This window comes from Mandrillus leucophaeus, unplaced genomic scaffold (assembly GCF_000951045.1).
Source record: "Mandrillus leucophaeus isolate KB7577 unplaced genomic scaffold, Mleu.le_1.0 Scaffold110, whole genome shotgun sequence".
In the NCBI taxonomy this organism is placed as follows: Eukaryota; Metazoa; Chordata; class Mammalia; order Primates; family Cercopithecidae; genus Mandrillus; species Mandrillus leucophaeus.
This window is the reverse complement of record NW_012099210.1, coordinates 3,789,760-3,810,411: the sequence shown is the minus strand read 5'-3', so window position 1 is coordinate 3,810,411 and position 20,652 is coordinate 3,789,760. Positions and strand designations below refer to the sequence as shown.

At 41.6% G+C, this 20,652-nt stretch overlaps 1 protein-coding gene across 2 annotated transcripts in view; it reads right to left on the bottom strand.

Moving 5' to 3' along the window:
- Nucleotides 1–19,961, bottom strand: part of ACVR1 (activin A receptor, type I) — a 141,049-nt gene extending 121,088 nt beyond the window's left edge. Inside the window, exon 1 of one of the 2 annotated variants that reach the window (XM_011991805.1) lies at nt 19,714–19,961. The gene's annotated coding sequence lies outside the window, so the exon portion shown is untranslated. Of the gene's footprint in view, nt 1–4,699; nt 4,825–19,713 lie in introns of those variants that run through there. The other variant, XM_011991816.1, reaches the window with a different exon arrangement.
- Between the last annotated feature and the right edge of the window lie 691 nt (nt 19,962–20,652).

Sequence of the window (20,652 nt, the reverse complement as noted above, 5' to 3'; positions counted from 1 at the left end):
ACACACACACACACACACACACACACAAATTAGCCGGATGTGGAGGCTTGCACCTGTGGTCCCAGCTATTCAGGAGGCTGACATGGGAGGATCACTTTAGCCCAAAAAGTGGAAGTTGTGAGCCAAGATCGCGCCACTGCACTCCAGACTGGGTGACAGTCCATGTCATTGTCAATGAATAACTGATGGGCCCTCACAAAGGAAAACTCTGTCCCATTAGGATTACAGATGGCATTTTTAGGTTTTAAATCAAAGCACCTTCCCCAGAAGAATAACTCACTTGTGCCCACCTCATCAGAAGTGCCAATGTTATACAAAGAGTCAGCAACACTGTGAGTGGCCTTCAGGGGGAAGAGCTTTATAAACTGTGAAGTCTGCTTCAAATGCCAGTGGTCATCACTGTCTGAATTAGACTTGCAGGGTCGATGGTCCTTCAGCAAAAGGGTGGCTGCATCGAGTGGCGGGAAATGACTTGATGTTTTTGTCTGACTCATATTTTGCTTTTTTCTCCTCCCAAGAGAAACATGCTCCTCATGCTACATTTTCTGATGACCAAACATTAACTCATCCGCCTAAATCTCTTCAATGACGAAAAAATTCCTCGCTTCATCATGAAATAGTAGCTTGAAATTTTAATGTAAACACAAGGAATCAAATGTTTATTCCTCTTCCTCAACCTGCGACACCCCAAAAACTTAAAAAGAAATACATTTCAATGTAGTCTGAAGTGCAGATTCTTTGACAAGACTCTACGAGACAGATTATATCCTCCTAGCCCTTAGTAGAGGTAGAAAAAAAGTGCTATAATGTGCTTTTATCCTGTGGCTATAATTAAAGTTGAAAAAAAGCCTTCAGTTTCCCCCTTAAGATATCAGCTCTGCATTACTCCTGTCTCATCCTCATATCCCCGTGGTCTGCCATCTTAAAAGTGCCTCCACCTATTTCCAGTTTCCCCTGAGCAATGCCTTCCCGCTTTCAACTACTCACTCACTCAAAACTTCTCATCTCTTGTCCTAAAACTTGCTAATTCCATTTCTGTATTCTCTTTCATCATTCCCCTTCCCCAAATCCTAGTGCCGTATCTTTAATGACTCATGGGAAAGATCGTTACAAAAAATTAAAAATTGTCAGTGGTCCATTGTGATAAATGTGGAGAATGTTTAACACAAAACAACACCTCCCTCAATTCAAACTAACAAGTATTTATTAAGTGTCTGTGGTGAGCCCTATGGTGGTTACAAAACATCATCTTTACTGGACTTGAGCTTTGTTACAGGAGCTGGTTCATTTTCAGGTCCTTCCATGCACATACAGAGAAGGGTCCCTTTGAAGTCGAGAGGTTTGGGCCACTTCCACTATAGATGATTTCTGGTATCAAAAAATGTTTTTTAAATGTAAAAACAGGATGACAAAAACTGTGTATGTTTTAAATATTTACAAAACATGCCAAGCAATACTATCGGGCTGGTCTCAAGATAATTATATGGTCCAATACTGAGATGCAAGTTCAAAGTTACAGGATCCATGCTACCTTCTTTCAATCCTGTTGAAAATACAGAATCCCAGGCCAGGCACAGTGGTTTATGCCTGTAATCCCAGCATTTTGGGAGGCTGAGGCAGGCGGATTGCTTAAGCCCAGGAGTTCAAGACCAGCCTGGGCAACATGGTGAAACCCCGCTTCTACAAAAAAAATACAAAAATTAGCCAGGTGTGGTGGTACGCACTATAGTCTCAGCTATTCAGGAGGCTGAAGTGGGAGGATCACCTGAGCCCAGGAGGTTGAGGCTGCAGTGAGCCATGATTGTGCCACTGCAATCCACCCTGGGTGACAGGGTAAGACCCTGACTCAAAGAAAAAAAAGAAAGAAAAAGAAAATATACAATTCTGGATATTTATGGGATTCTGTGATACAAAGGTAATATCAAGACAATGTGAAGTCCTTGTGTGTGGTAAAGCTTGGACCAAAGGGCTCTCCTACCCATCCCCAACACCCACAGTCTCAACAATGAACACATGGTCCCCATCCTCAAGGAAATTATAAACTAATTGGAAAAAAAAAAAAAAGAAGATACCCTTCCCCCATCCTCCTCCACCATAAGGAAGAAATACTGTACCAGAGAGACCAGAATTGCACCCTGGATCCATCACTAAATCATTCATCATTAGCAGGTTCTCCTTAATACATTTAAACCTCAAAGGCTTTTTTCTCCCTGTAAAATAAAATAATATCATTTTCTGCCCTGCCTCCTGTACAAGGTTATTAAGAGGATCATGTAAAATGCAGTGTTGCTTTGGTAAACTACAAAGCTTTCCAGAAATGTGCACCACATATAGACAAAGGTTGAACACTTAATCACAAGCAGCCTTATCAGCACCGTAAGAAATCCTAATGACATTTACAAGAATATCAATTCAGAAATTGAGATTGTTGTGTCTAGAGAATAACAGAGCAAACTTTAGGGAAGATGGGGAGAAAAGGTGAGAGGTTATGATTTGAAAATAAACGGATTTTATGGGGCCCCAGGTAACTCTGGCACTTTTTCTGTGAATATGTGAATGTTTCTTGTAATTTTTTTCTTCCTTGTTGACATAACTTCATGAGTAACCAGAAGATGACTACTCCCCAAAGAAACCCATACTTATTCCCTAAGGTCCCACACTATGCCAGGCTTTTTCTTCAGTAAAAACTTAAAAAAAAAAAAAAAAAAAAAAGTCACTTGATCTAGTGGTCTCCTCCCTCTCAACCCACGAAAAGTTGGTTTCCTCCTTTATGCTAAACTTACAAACACTACTAATGATGACTAACTTCCAACAAAACACACTCCTGAGCTCTTCTCTTACTGGGTTCTCAGGGCTACCTGGGAGGAGCCTTCCCTTCCTCTCTATGACGATAGGAGCCTCTCTTCTGTGTTCCTCCTACCTCTCAGGCTGTTCCCAGACTCTCCTCTCAACGTCCTTCTCCAAGAACTCATCCCTTGGACCAAGGGGACAGATCCACCCTCTCCCCTTTCTCCAGGGAGCTTCTGATCCCCATTTGAACTTTACTGCCTCCTGTACCAAGAAGTAGAGGCTCTCATCTCTATCTAGCCCTCTCCTCTCTAAGCTATTAAATATTAATTGTTTTTCTTCTTTTTAATTTTATTTTTATTTTTTGAGACACAGTCTCGCTCTGTCACCCAAGCTGGAGTGCAGTGGCGCGACCTCGGCTCACTGCAACCTCCATCTTGCGGGTTCAAGAGATTCTCCTGCCTCAGCATCCAGAGTAGCTGGGATTACTATTGGTTATGGATTACATAACCATTACGCCCTGCTAATTTTTGTCGAGACGGGGTTTCACCATGTTGGCCAGGCTGGTCTTGAACTCCTGACCTCAGGTGATCCCCCAGCCTCAGCCTCCCAAAGTGCTGGGATTACAGGCCTGAGCCACTGCACCTGGCCTATTTTTAATTCTTTAAATAGAGATAGGGTCTTGCTATGTTGCCCAGGCTGGTTTCCTACTCCTGGCCTAAAGCAATCCTCCTGCCTCAGCCTCCAAAAGTGCTAGAATTACAAGTATAAGCCAGCATGCCCCGTCTGTTTTTCTTCTGACAACCCACCAGACAGCTCTACTTGGACATCCCAAGTCCTCTCAAATAGAGCCTGTCACCTTGCTGCATTCCCCACACGTTCCTGCTCTGTTATGTGATTGTCAGAGGCATTTGAATCAGAGCAACTCCATCTTGAATAGGGGCTGGGTAAATTAAGCCTGAGACCTACTGGGCTGCATTCCCAGACAGGCATTCTAAGTCACAGGATGAAATAGGAGGTCGGCACAAGATGCAGGTCATAAAGACCTCACTGATAAAACCGGTTGCAGTAAAGAATCCAGCCAAAACCCACCAAAACCAAGACGGCAATGAGAGTGACCTCTGGTCATCCTCACTGCTATGCTCCCACCAGCACAATGACAGTTTACAAATGCCACGGCAATGTCAGGAAGTTACCCTATATGGTCTTAAAAGGGCAGACAAGAATAATCCACCCCTTGTTTCGCAAATAATTCAGAAATAACCATAAAAATGGGCAACCAGCAGCCCTTGGGGGGCTATGCCTACGGAAGGGCCATTCTTCCTTTACTTTCTTAATAAACTAGATTTCACTTTATAGACTCGCCTCCAATTCTTTCTTGCGTGAGTCCAAGAACCCTCTCTTGGGGTTTGGATTGGGACCCCTTTCCAGTAACATGATCATCATGTACCCCCAGGTTGCCTGCAGTTATCAGATTCTCCTTTTCCTACTCTATTCCACCTTACAGACCACATCAGTCACCACATCTCATGGGCTCAGACTCCCAAACAGCCCTGAAATCTGCAATATCGTTTCCAGCCACACCACTCACCAAATAAGCTCCAGCCCCCTAATTTTTGCCCACACTTCGTTTATTCCCCTAAGCGTTTCCCAAAGTGTGGAACATGTACAACTGGTGGTTGCCTCACATGCTGCTAGGTGATTCTTCAACTATTTTTTTTGTTGTTTTTAATGGTCATTTTTTGTATTATATATTAAAATAAATTCTTAAGTAGCATTTCAAGACTACGTTTCCACAGGCATAATGGCTTTGGACAAACTTTCATGACGTTTCAATAACCTGAGGACTTTTTGAAAAGTCTCCCTCATATCCCAAGGGCCAATGCATACCCCAGACCAATTAAATCACAACCTCACGAGGTGGGCACAGGCTCAGGTCTGGAAACTCCCCAGGTGCTTCCAATGCAGACAAGTTGGGGGACCAGTCCATGAAAATGAGACTAAAACAGGAATTGAAGGAAAGAAGGCTGAGCCTACCTAAAGAAAATAAAGTAAATAGTAATATACGTGGTAAACTGCTAGGAAGGGTACCCAACTCCACCCCAGTTTGCCCAGTTTAGCAGCGAAAGTCTGGCATCCCAGGATCTCCGCTAAACCTGGACAGTCAGTTACCCTACTCAGATAAGGCTAAGTGTCTGAGGTTTAGGAAGCAGCGCTAGCATTTTCCAAAATGAGTTCAGCAGAATGTTATCCACCATCCCTAGGGTATTAACAGCTGCGAGGCTACAAAGAGTTCCACTGTGGAATAAATGTGGAACACCCTAGGGATGTTCCAGGATAAGTGGTTAAGTGAATGGTTTTCTTCAAAGTTAATTTCTCAAAACTTTCAATTTACTATGATACTTTATATTGTCTGAGAAAAGAATATAATATCCTGCATTTTTCAAACTTATTTGAGGACCTTTTTTGGTGAAGCACCTTATATACAATTAAGGTTTCAAGAAACATTCTTGGCAGATGCTGCTCTCCATGTACTTCCAGACAATCTTTAGAAAATATAAATCTGATAATGTCACTTCTCCATTATCAACTTTTTGCTAGAAAAAAAAAAAATCCAATCTCCTTTGCAGGTGGTCTACTTTCCAAGCTCTCCCATCTTTTACCTCTTCCTATGCTCAAGTCCAATGTTTCTGAAACTTTTGGAAGCATTCAGATCACTGGGGGATACTGTTGCAAAGCTGATTCTGATCCAGCAGGATTTCAGGCAAGCCTGAGACTCTTTATTTCTATTGATGCCATCACTGCCGACCCAAGGACCACTTGCTGAGTAGCAAGGTTCTAGCCATATTCAGTTTTAAAGGTTGCTGTCTCTACTGAAAGCCTCTGTGCCTAGAAGGCCCTTTCCCCACCTGATAACATCCTACTTAACCTTGAAGATACTCAAGAACATCCGTTTCCTGAGATGACCTCCAGTACCCTCAAACAGAACTGTACATCTCAATTTTACGTTTAGAGCTCTAATGTGGCGCTTCACTCTACTGTACGTTGGCTATTTCTTTTTCTGCCTCTGCCAAGCTGAGCTCTCTGACAGCCTTTCTGTCTATATTCTCAGTGCCTGGCACACAGTAGCTACTTAATAAATCTATATAGAAGGATAGAATGGCCATGAAAAGGAGATAATATGTGAACTTTCTTGAAGGAGACGTTCAGAAAATAAGGATGTTATGCAACATCAAGTCTGTCAGTTTGGAGTTATGTGGTTGGGGACCTTCAGAAGGAGACAGAATGAGATTCTACGCTATCACTGCATAGAGTCCTATCACAAAGCAATAGCAGCACACATTTTTTATACTATATAAAAATAAAATAAAATTCCCAGGTTTCTTGACATGAAAACTAAATCCAGGTAATCTTCTGTTTAACATTTAACAGACGAAAAATCAACAGGCACAGTGGGAAATGAACCACCATTTCACCTCTAAATCTGTGTTCATCCACTTTATGGAGAATCCTTCTGACAATTCTAAGTTTAAACAAATCTTTGTGAAAAGAGTATTCCAGCAGGTTTAATGTAGTCACAGCTGTCAAAATCATGGGCAATGCATCACACTTAAGAGTTGAAAATGTGTCAATAATTATAATTACACACTTGTAGCAGATCTAATATACTTTCACCACCCTTTAACTTCAACTGATGTGAAATTAAAGCCAGTTTCTTAAAAGTGCAACTCTTAGATCATAATTTAAACCTCAAGTAGATATAAAACCTGTCACACTACAGAGATACAGTGCATTTTACTCAAGAGGAGAAAAGGCCATGGTATTGTAATATATCATTTTAGGTAAGGTGACCACCTTTAATGTGGAAAGGGTAAAATACATTATCAGAGTGACATAATCTTCAATATTTACTTCACCCATTTGTATTTAAAGATTGTCTCTTCAAAATTATGCAGGACCCACAGCACAGAGGTAACAGCTAAAATTTAGGATTATTTCCTACCAATCTTTTTTTCTCTACATCCATATATATATGTTAACTACAAATCTGAAAGTGTACTACGTTTTATGTTTATGTTTACGGAACTGTACTACGGAACTGTACATAATTTATATGAAAGGAATTATACTATGTTTTTAGTGTCCTGCTTCTTTCACGTAATATTATGTGTACTCTCTACAATATTATGTGTACTCTCTACGGTCATTCATTCATTGCAACAAGTTATGTGTGCCTCCTATGCATAAGACAGTATAGTAGGCACAGGATAAACACACACACACACACACAGAGTACAAAATAGACATACCTTGTATTTACTGATAATATATATAAGGTAGTATATGTAAGATATGGAAAATAATTAAGGCTCACACTAGATGGAATAGCCAACAAAAGCCTCTTTGAAAAGGTAACTACCTTTAAAATGAGATCTGTCTCTGAAAATTCATCAAAAATAGTGTTTTTAGTGATTACATAAAATTCTATTCTGTGAATATATGTAAACCTAACCTCTGCTGTAGAACATTTACCTTTTTTTTTTTTTCAGACAGAGTCTTACTCTGTCGCCGAGGCTGGAATGCGGTGGCATGATCTCAGCTCACCGCAACCTCCGTTTCCCAGGTTCAAGAGATTCTCCTGCCTCAGCCTCCCGAGTAGCTGGGATTACAGGCGTGCGCCACCACGCCTGGCTAATTTTTTTATTTTTAGTAGTGACAAGGTTTCACCATGACGGCCAGGTTGGTCTTCAATTCCTGACCTCAGGTGATCTGGCCTCCTCTGCCTCCCAAAGGGTTGGGATTACAGGCGTGAGCCACCATGCCTGGCCTGTAGAACAGTTAAATAATTGTTTCTTTCTTTCTTTCTTTTCTTTTTTTTTTTTTTTTTTTTTTTTTTGCTACTCTACACCTAGTTGAATACATTTATATACTTAAAGAGATTTAGGCAGGGCACAGCAGCTCAGGTCTGTAATCCCAGCACTTTGGGAGGCCGAGGCTGGTGGATCACCTGTGGTCGTCAGGAGTTCGAGACCAGCCTGGCCAACATGGCAAAACCTTGTCTCTACTAAAAATAAAAAAATTAGCTGGGTGTGGTGGCACATGCCTGTTATCCCAGCTACTCAGGAGGCTGAGGCATGAGAATCGCTTGAACCCAGGAGACGGAGGTTGCAGTAAGCCGAGATCCTGCCACTGCACTCCAGTCTGGCAACAGAACAAGACTCCATCTCAAGAAAAAAAAAGAGACAGACAGAGAGAGATTGATTTAGTAAGTGATTTTCCTAAAATGAGTAACTAAGGGCTCAAAAATTTTCCAGAAGAAATGCATTTATATTAACAACCTAAATTCCAAGTCTTTTAATTTGGAATCCAAATACATTGCTTAATGTCATAGGAGCAAATTCTTTTTTTTTTTTTTTCCTGACCTTGTGATCTGCCTGCCTCGGCCTCCCAAAGTGCTGGGATTACAGGCGTGAACCATCGTGTCCAGCCTTACAGGAGCAAATTATAAAGAAAAAATGCAGTATGAGAAATAAACATAAATTTATATTAATTTTTTTTGAGACAAGGGTCTTTGTCACCCAGGCTGTATGGGATACAATAGCACAATCATGGCTCACTGCGGCCTTGACCTCCCTTCTCAAGCAATCCTCCCACCTCAGCTTCCTGGGTAGCTGGGACTGTATACAGGTACATGCCACCACACCTTACTAATTTTTAAAAAAAATTTTTGTAGAGACACAGCCTTACTACGTTGCCCAGGTTAACCTCAAACTCCTGCACTCAAGGAATCCTCTTGCCATGGCCTCCCGAAGTGCTGTGATTACAGGAGTGACCCATTGTCACCGCACTTGGATACCGCGCTTGGCCGAATTCCCATGAAATTTTGTTTACTTGGGTTTCGGTTTTTAAATAGATCTAGCTTGATAATCACCAGGAAATCCAATCATCTTTTTACACAATACTGGCTAAATATCTCAAAATTTCCAAAAATTCCTATTTTACCTTCACATTACAAAATATCAAAAGCTCAAAAGATCAAATCCAAAAGATCAATTCAAAAGATCAAAAGCTACCTCTTCTGGTCTGTTCCAAAGTCATAAATAAAATGTTGCTGTTCCTTAAAAACTGTCTATCATAGCCCTACTGCTTTTTTTTTTACAGCTATTATAAAAATAAAACTTTTTCCTTAAGTCTAAAAATCCATTGCCTCCACTCTTGATCAATAATAAAAAGCTGACTATATGAGTTTCCTGGTCACTAACTGCCTACTTACCACTCACCATATTTTTTTTTTTAAAAAAAGGTAATCAGCCATATAAGCTCTGCTTTTAACGTAAAGCACACACCAGACATAGTGCTTTAAAACAATCAAAGTAAAGCTGTGGTTAGCAAGGCTTCCAAAGCCCAGAGTTCTTTACAGACTCATACTTACACAGGGGAAAAAAAAAAAAAAAAAAAAAAAAATCATAAAGCTCCATTTCCTGGAAGGACCAAAAAAGAGTGAGACTGAGAGAATCAACAAATTACTAAACTTTAGAAATAACTAAGTCTGTGCCCTTCTTAACAAATGAGGAAAGGAAAGCACCACAAAGACAAAGGTTAAGAAAACGACTTTCTTGGGCCACACAATTGGTTTACACCACAGAACAGACGAGCATTTGAGTCTTAGGGTCATCTCCACACCACATTGCTTCACAAATACAAAGCAAAAACCCAATTCATGGCACAGCCTACACTGAAATTTAAAATGTAACTATCCCTTGATTCAGCAATTCCAATCCTTGGTATTTATCTCCAGATACACAGGAGATAGATTATTGATTGATTGATAGATAGATAGATAGATAGATAGATAGATAGATAGACAGACAGACAGACAGATAGGCAGGGCGCAGTGGCTCACACCTGTAATCCCAGCACTTTGGGAGGCCAAGGCGGGCAGATCACCTGAGGTCAGGAGTTCCAGACCAGCCTGGCCAACATGAAGAAACCCTGTCTATGCTTAAAAATACAAAATTAGCCTGGCATGGTGGCGGATGCCTGTAATCCCAGCTACTCGGGAGGCTGAGGCAGGAGAATCGCTTGAACCCGGGAGGTGGAGGTTGCAGTGAGCCAAGATCGCACCATTGCACTCCAGCATGAGCAAAAAGAGGGAAAATCCATCTCAAAAAAAAAAAAGAAAGAAAGAAAAGAAAAAGATAGATAGATAGATAGATAGATAGATAGATAGATAGATAGATAGATAGATAGATAGATAGATTGATTTTTGTAGGCATGGGGATATGTTTCAAGACCCCCAGTGAACGCCTGAAACCTCAGGTAATACTGAACTCTATCTATGGACAGTCCCTGAATTAAATGGTTTTACTGTACACCCTTCCTGTACTTCAAATCTTGTATTGTGCACACATATTACTGTCATAATATGACTAGTATCAAAAATAAAACAACATAATAAAATTATTTTATTTCTAGGAAAAAATGTATAGGAACTCATATTACTGTGCACATGTAATAAAATAAAGCTAACCAGGAACGAAAAATAAAAACACCAATTTGAATTAAACTAAAAATGTCAGAGTTATATGGCCCCAAAAGGAGACAAGTCTCTAAGAGAACAAAAGAAATGCCCTCCTGGAAGATTTCCATGTACAACACTCACATCTGAGACAGATTCACCCTACTTGTGCTTAGAATGTCCTAAAACAATAAGACCTTTAGGGATCAAAAGGGAACCAAGTAGGAGAAGACAGAGGAGCTGAGGTGGACATAGCTGATTAAGAAACAATAAGTTGGAGGGAATCCTAAGCAAACAAGCCAAGGAGAAAAAAAAAAAAAGCTTCTCTGAATTTGAAAAGGACATTCCATTCTAAACTGGTTAAAAGCAAGGATAAATCTCAAGCACAGAGCATTTTCCTCTGGCATTTTTTTCCCATCTTGGGGCTCCAGCAACTTCTTTTTCACATTTTGTATCATCTATGATACCAAGAAAAGGTCACTATTAGAATTCGTTTTACCTTAATAAGGCTCAGTGAAATAGGCACAGACATAAGTTATAGGTGTCACCCATCAAACAGCATATCTGCCTTTGATTCTACGAGCAGAGGTTTTACCAGTTCCCATGTTCAAAAGTTGAAGACTGTTATTTTACTCCTCTATTCGGATAAACAGTTGATTTATTTGCAAGATAAGGCACTTGACCCCAAAAAGTCAATATGAGACTTTGAACTGTTTGTAGCTGGTTCATGTTTTCATTCAGACCTCAACCCACTTCTTCCCATTTCCAAAAGGAAGCTCTCCCCCAGGGCATGCTCATCCCTCACCAATCACCAGTACAAACCCAATGGTCAATACAAAGCCAAAGCCCCAAACCCTCATCTCCAGAGTTCCAGTACCATAGTCCCAGCTTCTCACAGGGCTCACGTAAGCATTCTTCTGGGTTCTCACTCTACCAGAACCTCAAACCCAACACCACAGTCCATCCCAAGCCAGGTCCTCTTGGCAACCTTCCATTTTCTTTTAAGAGCAACACCATTCTCCCCGTCATCCAGGTTCCAAAAGTCATATGTTTGCCCAACCCTCTCATCGCAAAAGTAATTTATTCACCAAGCCCTATGGCTTCTCCAGCCCAAGGCTAAAACCCTAGTTCCATCTATTCTTATTTCCTTCTGGCTTCTGGGCTTCCCACTCCACTAGACCAATCATCCTTGACTAACAGAAGGCTATGTGCCAGGGCCTCAAACTCATACACCTATAGGGTCAATCTAGTTGGCCTACAGGAACCAGGTAGGCGAGGAGTTTAAAACAAACAAACAAACAAACCAACCTGTCAGTGCAAGAACAATAAATAGCAACTAACACCGAACCTCAGCGTCTGGGAGAAAACAGGATGAACTGAGACAGTAGCAGCCACAGCACACACGTCTCCCTCAGACAGACACGGTCAAAAGAAGATCTGGCAGTTTCTTGTAGGAAGGAATACGGCCCTGGGGCTGCCAGAGTTTTCAGTGTTGCAGCAGCAGCTGGACATTTTGATTTTTTTTTAAATGAAAATGTCCCCCATTTTTACATGTTAGTAACCATGTTTTTTTAAAAATGTCTTAAATACAGTATCAAACAGGACAGAACTCTGAGGTATACTGAGCTCAGAGACCACCAGTTTTCAACCTCTGCTCTGGTGCACACTGATGGTGAAGTAGGAATTTACAGTCTGAGTTAAAGTTCAGATGTGTAACCTTAGACATTTATGTCACCTCTCTAGGCCTCAGTTTCTCCCTCTATAAAATAGGCATAAGAGTAGGTACTTTAGCTGGGCGCGGTGGCTCACGCCTGTAATCCCAGCACTTTGGGAGGCTGAGGTGGGCGGATCACAAGGTCAGGAGATCAAGACCATCCTGGCTAACATAGTGAAACCCCGTCTCTAGTAAAAATATAAAAAATTAGCCGGGCGTGGTGGCGGGCACCTGTAGTCCCAGCTACTCGGGAGGCTGAGGCAGGAGGATGGTGTGAACCTGGGACGTGGAGCTTGCCGTGAGCCGAGATCACGCAACTGCACTCCAGCCTGGGTGACAGAACGAGACTCTGCCTCAAAAAAAAAAAAAAAGAAAAGAAAAAAAAGAGTAGGTACTTTATGGAGTGTGAGTGAGCATTAAATGAGATAATGCAAGAGGCTAGACCAAGGCCTGTTTTCATGCCATATCTTAACTTCCAGCCTGTCATTCAAAGTAAACCATAATGTGCCTCTAAATCTCCCTTTCTAAGCTTGCTCCTATGGTGCTCATCTTGATGTGCTCTATAGAGTCAAGCCACATCACAAAGCACTTTTAACTGTGAACGTGCTGTTCCTTTCAGTTGTCTAAGGTCTTGCATGTTACCCTGAGAAGCTACATCCCAGGACACAGAGTCTGAGACCAGTGATTAAAAATATGTGCAACTGCCAGGCACAGTGGCTCACGCCTGTAATCCCAGCACTTTGGGAGGCCAAGGTGGGTGAATCACGAGGTCAGGAGTTCAAGACCAGCCTGGCCAACATGGTGAAACCCTATCTCTCCTAAAAACGAAAAAAAAAAAAAATAGCTGGACATGGTGGCACGTGCCTATAATCCCGGCTACTCAGGAGGCTAAGGCAGGAGAATCACTTGAACCTGAGGCGGAGGTTGCAGTGAGCCGAGATCGCGCCATTGCACTCCAGCCCAGGCAACAGTGCAAGACTCCGATTCAAAAAAAGAAAGATATGCAACTATCTTTTCTACAACTTGGCCTCTAAATAAAAAACAACCCCCTTATATTTACTTGTCCCATTCCCTCTTTTTGGAATGTTACCTATGCTACAACCTATACACGTATAGATACCTCTCAAAATAACATCCAACTGGTACCTCTTTCAGAGGCCAAACAGTCACCTCCTTAAAGGTGTTGGTTGATCCTTATCCCTCTGTAACTTGTGACCAAGATATTCAGAGTTCTGCCACTAATAGTCAGACGTGTAATTATTCACTCCCTTACTCAAGTGAACCTTAATATTAACTTGATATTAACTGAGTTTTCTATGCCCAGCCTCACCTACAGGAAGACCTGATAAATGCTCAATAAATAAAGGACAAAGAAGAGGGGAAAAGATGAAGGAGGAGGAAAGCAAGATTTTAATGATAAGGACAATGACAACAATTAAGCTCTTGTGTCTTTGAATGCAAAGAGCTGTCCCTACTAACGATTTGCTTTCATTTTTTATTTCTGAACAATATATGGGGGTCATCTTCCCTACCTCCCTCTCATCCTTTGGGTGTGTGTAACCTCGGCTTCTCCTTATTCTTGAACGTCAACAACCTCTTCAAGTATAATCTAAATAAACAGGGAGTTAAGTGGCTCCTGTCACCATTCTAAATGAATCAGTCCCACCTTTGATGCTGATGGGGATCAAGATGATGATGATGATGATGCACACTGGAGCTGGTCCAAATCACATATTACTCACTTTAATCTGATTTGGAAGCAAGTAAAGACCCTTACACAGAAAAAATAATCTAGCGAGTGAGAGGAGCATAGGGGTATGAACTTTCTGTAAAATGACAGAAATCCACACAAAAAGAAAAACAAAAGTCTCATCCAGACTAGCAACTATTCAATAAACAAATTAAGGCTAATTTCCACAATACTTAGAATAGTTTTTTTCTGACTGCTTATTAGGACCCATTAGCAAGTTGTAAAATCAGTTTAATATATAAAGACTAGAATTTTTAAAATAAAAATTGAATATTAATTAAAAAGCATTATAATATTTTTTGTAGAACTTGTAATTCGGCTTTCTTTTTAACACCCGTGCACATACATGTATGTTTGTGTGTGCACCAGGTCATGATATAAAATGTACTGCTGAGTGTTAAAATGTTTTAAAAATACTGAAATAGGCCAGGCGCGGTGGCTCAAGCCTGTAATCCCAGCGCTTTGGGAGGCCAAGACGGGCGGATCACGAGGTCAGGAGATCGAGACCATCCTGGCTGACACGGTGAAACCCCGTCTCTACTAAAAAATACAAAAAATTAGCCGGGCGAGGTGGCGCGCGCCTGTAGTCCCAGCTACTCGGGAGGCTGAGGCAGGAGAATGGCCTGAACTCGGGAGACAGAGTTGCAGTGAGCAGAGATCACGCCACTACAGTCCAGCCAAGATGAAAGAGTGAAACTCTGGCTCAAAAAAATAAAAAAATAATTAAAAAAAATAAAAATACTGAAATAGAACATTTATGTTTATATAAAGTAATCTCTGCTGACCGAGCTTTTGTTTTTTACTAGGCCATCCTCATAAGATATTTGTTCTTGCCACTTATTGTTCACAACAACTCGGGTTCTTCAAGTTCAAGATAAGCATATGAAAACTGTATGAAAAATAGCATTGGGCACATGTGTCCCTTATCGTGAAAAGGAAGGTGTCACTCTAGATAACTACCTACACTTTCACTCGTACGTATATTTCTATCTTGTGTAAGTCCCTGACATCAGGACAAGGGATATTCCCCACTAAGCTCTAGCCTTTATGGTCATGTTTGCTTATACACATTAACTCACTACTTACAGAGAGTAAATCAAGCACATCTTACTTTCACTCCAAGCGTAGTCAACACTCATCAATAGCTGCGATAGTGGAAGTTTCGGAACTTGGTTTAAAACATCACCTCAACTCATCCTTTCTATTCCAGAATGCTCAAGTTCTTCTTACTGCATATTTTCCTCAGTACCCACTTTCCAAACTCCCAAGTATCATCCCACTTCTAACATCCAACTTTGTCCAAGATCACCCCACCTTCATTCTCCCCTCTGTACATTTCTAAAGTTCAAGGTTATATTTTTGGAGGGCCTATCAATATTCTTCTATAACTGGCTAAAAAGGAATCCCCCAAACCAGAGCAACCTTGCTTTTCAATGGCATGGTGATATTAATCGCCAATCTTGGCTTTCATAGATGAGCAAAAACACACAGCCATCAAGTATTGAAGATGAAAAGTTACATGTGGTATGTCCACTGATTTCAGCCCTTAAAATCTCTCAAAAGAGGAGTTTACTTTGGATTCCATCCATTTTCCAAAGAGGTCACCTACATTCCTCCACCTCTCACACAAGCATTGCCCACCACTCTATTTTCACTGTCAACTGTTTGGAAACATACGCAACAGGAAAAAGTCCAAGTAAAGTAATTGATTCACTGAGTGTTTGGGTCCTAACTATAAATAATGAAGGATTCCCTGCTCTGTAGGATATAAAAAATTAGTGAGATATTCTTCCCAAAAATGGAAGCATCACCCTTAAATATAAAAACAAAGAAAGAAACATATGCTGAAAAGAACACAACAAATGTTTGTGGAATTGACTAAGCACAGGTTGTAACATTAAGCACTAAGAAGAGGTATCAAAAGCAGTTCCTTCTACATAGAATGTCTTTCGTTCCCACTTTCCAAACTCGTCCTTACGGACCACAGTGACTGGTATCATCTTGTCCCTGATTTCCCTGATTCCCTAGAGGACTGGGTCTCTTTGCTCCCTTAATATGCAATCATCCCTTCATTCTCTCGGCAATTCAAAAACGATTTATTGACCGTGTGGTCGTGTGGTCTAGGCCAAGCATTGTGTTAGGTGCAAAAGTTACACAAAAGATGAATAAAACAGTCTCTTGCCTCAAGGAGCCCAGGGAGAGAATTTGAAAGGTTTTAAATTGGTGAAGGGCAATGACTTGTGCAGAAAGAATCAACGGAGGAATGAACAACTTGAAGTCTTTGCCCTCAGAGAGATCAATCACGTCCCAGAATAAGCAATGGGAATGATAAAACCTAGGAGACTGTCGAAAGGCAAAACAGCAACATCCAGAAAGCAGTCTTGCTTAGTAAGATTACTCTGAGCCTTGAAGAATCTGGGTCCCCCAAAAAGGAGGGGAGTCGGGGGCAATGGAGAGACCAGAACAGCCAGGGTTTGGCCTCAAGATGAATGAGAACTGACCTTGGGCGATCCCTCAGGACACTTACGCTAAAAGTAGTCTCACCGGGATCCCCCCTCTTCAAAACAACCTTCACCTACTGCACAAGCCTCCACAAAATTTAGGAAGACTGAAATTTAAAGTTACTTTCCCAGTCACAGAAATAAAGGCCAAATACCCAGAGTCAACAATGAAGCAACTCTAATGGGCAAAGTGGAATGTTGGTCAGAGAGTGAAACCCAAAAATCAAACAACTGAAGAGCAGTGGCTCTGGAAAACAAAGCTGACGGATCACATAAGAGCCTTTATACATATAAACAATCTCACATTTCCAGAACTGCCTAGAAGAGCACAGGAATAGTATTCGCATATGCGGTCAGTTTGAATATTAGGGGCAGAGGGTGTATTTGTGTTAACTCAGAAAAGGAAGCTGCCGAATCTCTTATTAGTTAACTTTGAGAGTGTGAGTTCAAGCAAAACTACCTCCCATCTGAACCAAAGGCTGTGATGTGCCAACCACACCAAATTGATGAGGCTCTTTCGAAAGCAGTCTTTCATTTGAATGTCCTTCCAACAGACAAATCCTAGTTTAGAACTTCTGATTCTTAAACTTAGCATGGCAAGCAAGAACACTCCATGGCCAACTGCTAAAAATGAGGAGGTAAATCTTCCATTTGGTTCTTCTGAGAACTGGAATTGGCCACAGAAAGAAACACAAAGTTTTCACTCCAAAAGATCAAAGAAGGCATTTTGTACCAGGAAACCCAATTCCAAATCCTCATTTCCAGGAATAAAGCCACAGTGCCCAGTGCTTGCTTGGGAAAATAAAACAGGAGATTCTGCGGATTCCAATTAAAATTTCTGATGGCTTTATTTCCCAGCCTCACCAGTTTAATGTTGCTAACATTTCATCCAGGCCCTGCTTTAACTTAAATACTGCTTCCAGCTCTGAATGATCACACCTTACTACTGGGTAAAAAGGAAAGTGTCTTAATACTTCACGACAGCATTCTTTACCCCATCCCAAGTGCTAGATATATAAGACAAGGTGATGCTGAAAAGTGCTAGCTTCAGCCCAGGCTGTGTCTCCCATAACTACAGCCAGGTGAAACCTCACTGCAGCCCACGCTATTTAGTTGCAATACTGGAAAGGAGAGTAGAAGCAGGAGAAAATAGGGAAGGAGGGGTATATACCTCAACCTTACTCAAATATAACAAACAATGAGCTTGCTTTACAATTATTTCCTGGGGTCTTGTCAATCAGCCAATAGTTCTTGTGTGCCTACTGCATACAAGGCACCAAGCTAAATCTATAGTCAGCATAGTGCAGTAAAATATTCCCTAAATAATCATTATGTTAATGGTTATGTGCTTAATTTTCTTTATCATTTTACAAAAAAATATATCGTGTATGTAGGTTATAAAGTCTAAAAATAAAATCATCACCTATGAACCCATCACCCAATCCAAAAACCAGAACATCACCAATACTGTATCATCTACCTAACTCCTCCATTTTTATTCCAGGTCCCTGCAACATACGCACACTCCACATAATCTTTATTCTGAAGTTGGGATTTCAGTGCAAGTACAAACGCATATTTATGACTACCTCCTATTCCTAACAAGTGAGTTGGCTTTCCAAATACGGTAATACACAATTTCCTCTTTAAAAAAAATGATGTCTTTAGGTTCTTTTCTTTAAGTGAATTGTTGCTTTAAAGAAAAATATTAACAGAGTAAGTGGGACTCAGCCATGGTAAACTCAGGAAGACAGTATGTGAGTGAATGAAGTCTGACAATCACTGGCAAAAGTGGCCAAGAACATGAGTTCTGAAGTCCTGCAGACCTCTGGTTCAAATCCCCATTCTACCACTGAAATTTGCCAAGCTTCAATTTCTTATTGTAGAAAGGTAAAGTAACAGTAAGACATATGGTATTTGTGGAAATGTTATGAAAAAGCACCTGTAAAGCCCAGTGCCTAGCACATATCCAGCACCCCTAAACTATCCTGTCATTAAAGCCACACAAACATATCAAAGAGTTTTGCCACCATCAGTGGTTTGCTTCTCCAGAATTCCTACTGAGTTGGGCATGAGATCTCTTCACATAAAAATAAATCAAGATGCAGGGATCCAAGAGCAGAACAAGCCACAGATGACAGCTCCCAGTCCCAGCACTGATTCCATCTTCACCTCATGACCTTGAAGAGCAGGATCATTTTTCAGATCCATTTCTGTCCTGCCCCTCTCCCTCAGAAGACTGGACTACTCAATCCAAGCCTGAGAATTACCTAGAAGCCTATCATGACCATCACGGGACTAGTTCAGAACAATCTAGGGCAAGACAGATGCATAACTTCTATATCCTGACTCAATCTCTGTTATACCTTTCTTGGACACATGAAGAAAACCTGGCAAATCACTACTTTGAAAAAAATTCATTACAATTCTATTAATCAAATTAAATTCCTCACTTCTGAAATTAATATATTACATTCCTGAATATGGCATCTTTACTCTGAATCCTTAATATTCCTTTAAATTCCTCACAGATAACAACAAACTTGCTTGGATTCAAATGATCACTCTCTTCCAAGGTACAAAAGTTCTAAGACTACTATCTAACTCAGGTTTTATTTAAAATCACCCTCTCCATTTCAAGTAAAACTCAACAACACAGCTGGAAAGGGAGGGCATGAACCCAATCTATAATCATCGCAATCCTTAGTCTTTGTCACTTATCCGAAATTTATCTATACATCATTCACCACCTGTGAGTACCCGCATAAGGGGTAATAGTAGAAGTGCTATTATCCAACACCCAGTTACATCAACTTAAGGCCTACATTTCAGCTTCAAAAGAATCCCATTTTAAAATCCGAAGACAGAAAATAAAAACAAATGAATCATAAAATAAGTGATCGAAGTCCCATCCAGGCATAAGATAACCTTCTGACCCCTATGTCCCCATCAGTGAAATGGATGAGGCCCATATTCCAAACTTAAGCAGTCTGCACACTATAAAGCTGCATGGAGAGGCCGATGTCTGAGGTCAGCACAAGTCTAGTGTCTGCTGGCTGCCCAAGCCTGGGCCCCTGGCCAGCAACCCACCTCCAGAGACAAGTGCCAGGACATACTATAGTGTTTCCATTTAAGGCCCGCCACTTGGATCAGCCCATCTCTGAAATTTCTTAACACCACCTTTCCAGGAAGAATTTTTTTGGGGAAAAGGGAGGTGGTGTCTATTTTTTGCCACCGCCTTCCCTTGGGCTGTCAGAGCAATCTGCATCTCTGGGACAGGATTCTTTAAAACCACTGGGTTATGTCTCAATTCATGGGCCTCTTTTCAAAAATATGTAAAAGCACGTATGGAACGGCCCCTTTGCCCATCATCTAACTCTTATCATACATCCCTCAAAAAAGAAAGAAAAGCCCAATAAAATTGACAAGTCCATTGTATTACCTTGCTGCCTCTCCCCAAAAGTCAAATTCATGACAACTTTTTAATCAAGACTTTTCTTATGTTACTAAGTGGAACGTTTTCTTCTCTAAGTAGCTTCTCTTCCATGCAAGCGGCGTTCAAATCTCCAGGGGAAAGGAGGGGTGGGGAGGGGGTGGGAGACTATCTGGCACAAACTGGACAGAGCCGAGCCAGTCTAGAACCCGACGGAAGTTACTGAATCCAGCGGCCCCAGAGGCCCACATCTCTTCTTAGGGCGCCCGAGGTTCTAGCCTCACTGTTTTGGTTACAGTGTTGAAGGAAGGGTTTTAAACTTGGCAAAGTACCGTGCAACATCTGTAACCACATTTGCCTTCTGGGGATCGGAAGATGAATCCCACATTCCTGGCTTTGAAGCTTTTTGAAACTGCAGCTAGGAAGAACCGAGGGAGGGAGGGAGTTGAGCAGAGTTTATTGGCTGTCTCTCTAGCAGAAAATTCCTCTTGGAAGAGATGGATATTTTGAGGGTGGGGGAAATTCGCCTATCTATCTCCTTACTCTCTACCAAGCTCTGCTAGGAAGGTGAGCCCCGTGGCCCCGCGGCCAGATCGATTTAAAAGTCAGAGTCGCACACCCTGAAGGAGTTCACAACACACACACACGCACACACGCACGCACACACACCCCAATGCAAGCCTGAGACCCCCGCTCCACGCCTCTGCCCTCCCCCCCCCCTCATATCCCACCAGCAGTTCAGGCCCAAAGCAAGACAGTTTTGTTCCGCGGCTGCTTCCCCCACGGAGTGGGGATCAAGCTTGGGGGAGAAAGGAATGAAAGCGAGGGGGAGGCACCGCAGACGCCCACCCTGCCACCCCCGATCCCTGCCTCTTCTCCCGCTAGGCTACCTCCTCCCTCGGTCCTCCCGGCTCCAGCAGGCGCGGCAGGCGACCTGCGCTCACCTCG